The following is a 4,206-nucleotide window of genomic DNA, read 5'->3' on the forward strand; positions in this document are numbered from 1 at the left end:
TGCCCCTGGCTTGCTTCCTTCTCCGTGCTCACTTGGGTATACTCCACTTCATCCTGGTCCTGACTACTCATTCACCGCTCCGTTTCCTCGCGGCGTTCCGTGGCTACTGCCCCTTCCCTTGCGTGTTCCCTGTTTGTTCTCCCGTGCACTTAGACAGCGTAGGGACCGCCGCCCAGTTGTACCCCGTCGCCTAGGGTGGGTCGTTGCAAGTAGGCAGGGACAGGGCGGTGGGTAGATTAGGGCTCACTTTCCCTTCACCTCCTTCCTGCCATTACATAATTACAAGCCCTTACCTAGTCTACCATCTCTCCTACGCTGACGCTATCAGGGACCCCCTTGAGACCCTGACCCAGCAGATGCAGGGCCTCTCCCTACAGGTCCAGGCCCTGGCCCAGAGGGTCAACCAGGGTGACGCTGCCTTAGTAGTACCCCTCACCTCACCTCTAGAACCCGACCTCAAGTTACCTGACCGGTTCTCAGGGGACCGTAAGACGTTTCTCTCCTTCCGGGAGAGTTGCAGACTGTATTTCCGCCTAAAACCCCACTCCTCAGGTTCCGAGAACCAGCGGGTGGGTATCATCATATCCCGACTCCAGGAAGGGCCCCAAGAGTGGGCCTTCTCCTTGGCTCCTGACGCCCCTGAACTTTCCTCTGTTGATCGTTTTTTCTCTGCCCTCGGACTCATTTACGACGAGACTGACAGGACTGCTTTAGCCGAGAGTCAGCTGGTGACCTTACGTCAGGGTAGGAGACCGGTTGAGGAATACTGTTCTGATTTTAGAAAGTGGTGCGTAGCTTCTCGGTGGAACGATCCGGCCCTAAGGTGCCAGTTTAGGTTAGGATTATCTGACGCCCTGAAGGATCTGCTGGTTAGCTACCCCTCTTCTGACTCCCTTGACCAGGTTATGGCCCTAGCAGTACGACTTGACCGACGTCTCAGGGAACGTCAGCTTGAACGCTTCAATGTGCTCCCCTCTGACTTTTCTGCGATTCCCCCCGAGGTCCCGTCTCCTCGCCCCTCCACGGAGGACTCGGAGGTACCTATGCAACTCGGGGCCTCCATGTCCCCTCGACAACGTAGGGAGTTTCGCAGAATGAATGGTCTCTGCTTCTACTGTGGGGACGACAAGCATCTACTGAACACCTGTCCCAGGCGCAAGAATAAGAAGGCGGAAAACTTCCGTGCCTAAGTGATCATCGGGGAGGTCACTTGGGCGCACAGGTATTTCCCGTTAATGTGAAACGCAATAAAATTTTTCTTACCTTTTTAGGTCTCGTTTGCTGGCCGGTCTGCCACGGGCAGTGCTTTCGTGGATTCTGGCTCATCTGCTAATATCATGTCTGTGGAATTTGCTATGTCTCTAAAGATGCCTTTTATTGATTTACCTTATCCTATCCCTGTAGTAGGTATCGACTCAACTCCCCTTGCTAATGGTTATTTTACTCAGCATACTCCTGTTTTTGAACTCCTGGTTGGCTCCATGCATTTGGAGCAGTGCTCTGTACTGGTGATGCAGGGATTATCGTCTGATCTGGTATTAGGTCTTCCCTGGTTGCAGTTGCATAATCCCACGTTTGATTGGAATACTGGGGATCTCACCAAATGGGGTAGTGAATGTCTTATGTCATGTCTTTCTGTTAACTCTATTTCTCCCCAGGAGGAGGTAAACACGCTTCCTGAGTTTGTTCAGGACTTCGCCGATGTGTTTTCTAAGGAGGCCTCCGAGGTGTTGCCCCCCCATAGAGATTACGATTGCGCCATCGATTTGGTGCCTGGTGCCAAGCTTCCTAAGGGTAGGATATTTAATCTTTCATGTCCTGAACGTGAAGCTATGAGGGTGTATATCCAAGAATGCCTGGCCAAGGGTTTCATTCGCCCCTCGACTTCTCCTGTAGGTGCTGGCTTCTTCTTCGTGGGGAAGAAGGATGGTGGTCTTAGGCCGTGCATTGATTATCGTAACCTGAATAAGGTCACCGTAAGGAACCAGTACCCACTTCCTTTGATTCCGGATCTTTTCAATCAGGTTCAGGGAGCCCAATGGTTTTCTAAGTTCGATCTACGGGGGGCATATAACCTTATCTGCATCAAAGAGGGGGATGAGTGGAAAACTGCGTTCAACACACCCGAGGGTCATTTCGAATACCTGGTCATGCCCTTTGGGTTGTGTAATGCCCCTGCTGTCTTCCAGAATTTTATTAATGAAATCCTGAGAGATTACATGGGTAATTTTCTTGTTGTGTACCTTGATGACATACTGGTGTTTTCCAAGGACTGGTCCTCCCACGTGGAGCATGTCAGGAAGGTGCTCCAGGTCCTTCGGGAGAACAATCTGTTTGCTAAGACTGAAAAATGTGTCTTTGGGGTACAGGAGATACCATTTTTAGGGCAAATCCTCACTCCTCATGAATTCCGCATCGACCCTACCAAGGTTCAGGCTGTAGCGGAATGGGTCCAACCTGCCTCCTTTAAGGCGTTACAGTGTTTTTTAGGGTTAGCCAACTATTACAGGAGATTTATTGCCAACTTCTCGGTCGTCGCTAAGCCTCTTACGGACCTTACTCGCAAGGGTGCTGATGTCCTCCATTGGCCCCCTGAGGCCGTCCAGGCCTTTGAGACCCTCAAGAAGTGCTTTATCTCGGCCCCCGTGCTGATTCAGCCCAACCAAGAGGAGCCATTTATTGTGGAGGTTGACGCATCCGAGGTGGGAGTGGGGGCCGTCTTGTCCCAGGGTACCAGCTCCCTCACCCATCTCCGCCCCTGTGCTTACTTCTCTAGGAAGTTTTCGCCCACGGAGAGTAACTATGATATTGGCAACCGCGAACTTCTAGCCATTAAATGGGCTTTTGAAGAGTGGCGGCACTTCCTGGAGGGGGCCAGACACCAGGTAACGGTCCTTACGGATCACAAGAATCTGGTTTTCCTAGAATCGGCCCGGAGGCTTAATCCTAGACAAGCTCGGTGGGCACTATTCTTTACCAGATTTAATTTCTTGGTTACCTATAGGGCTGGGTCCAAGAATATTAAGGCTGATGCTCTGTCACGTAGTTTCATGGCCAATCCTCCTTCCGAGAAGGATCCTGCTTGTATTTTACCCCCTGGTATAATCGTTTCTGCCACGGATTCTGATTTAGCTTCCGATATCGCGGCTGATCAGGGTGCAGCTCCCGGGAACGTCCCTGGGGACAAACTGTTTGTTCCCCTGCAATACCGGCTAAGGGTACTCAGGGAAAACCATGACTCCGCTCTATCTGGTCATCCTGGCATCTTGGGCACCAAACACCTCATTACCAGAAACTATTGGTGGCCTGGGTTGCCTAAAGACGTTTGGGCTTACGTCGCCGCTTGTGAGGTTTGCGCTAGGTCCAAAACCCCTAGGTCCCGACCTGCGGGCCTACTACATTCCTTGCCCATTCCCCAGAGACCTTGGACCCATATCTCCATGGATTTTATCACCGATTTGCCTCCATCTCAGGGCAAGTCGGTGGTGTGGGTGGTAGTAGACCGCTTCAGCAAGATGTGCCACTTTGTGCCCCTTAAGAAGCTACCTAACGCCAAGACGTTAGCTTCTTTGTTTGTGAAACACATCCTGCGTCTCCATGGGGCCCCAGTCAATATCGTTTCTGACAGAGGGGTACAATTTGTTTCCTTATTTTGGAGAGCTTTTTGTAAAAAGTTGGAGATTGATCTGTCCTTCTCCTCCGCCTTCCATCCCGAAACTAATGGCCAAACGGAAAGGACTAACCAATCCCTGGAACAATATTTAAGGTGTTTCATCTCTGACTGTCAATTCGATTGGGTCTCATTCCTTCCCCTTGCTGAATTTTCCCTGAATAACCGGGTCAGTAACTCGTCAGGGGTCTCCCCGTTTTTCTGTAATTTCGGGTTTAACCCAAGGTTCTCCTCCGTTTCCCCTGGTTGTTCCAATAATCCTGAGGTAGAGGATGTTCATCGGGAACTGTGCACTGTCTGGGCCCAGGTTCAGAAGAACCTAGAGGCGTCCCAGAGCGCACAAAAGATTCAGGCGGATAGTAGACGTTCTGCTAACCCCCGGTTTGTCGTCGGGGATTTGGTCTGGTTGTCGTCCAGGAACTTGCGCCTTAAGGTCCCGTCCAGGAAGTTTGCTCCCTGATTTATTGGACCTTATAAGATCATTGAAGTCCTCAACCCTGTATCCTTCCGTCTGGAGCTGCCCCCATCCTTTCGCA

This window comes from Rhinoderma darwinii, chromosome 6, assembly GCF_050947455.1.
Source record: "Rhinoderma darwinii isolate aRhiDar2 chromosome 6, aRhiDar2.hap1, whole genome shotgun sequence".
Lineage (NCBI taxonomy): Eukaryota > Metazoa > Chordata > Amphibia > Anura > Rhinodermatidae > Rhinoderma > Rhinoderma darwinii.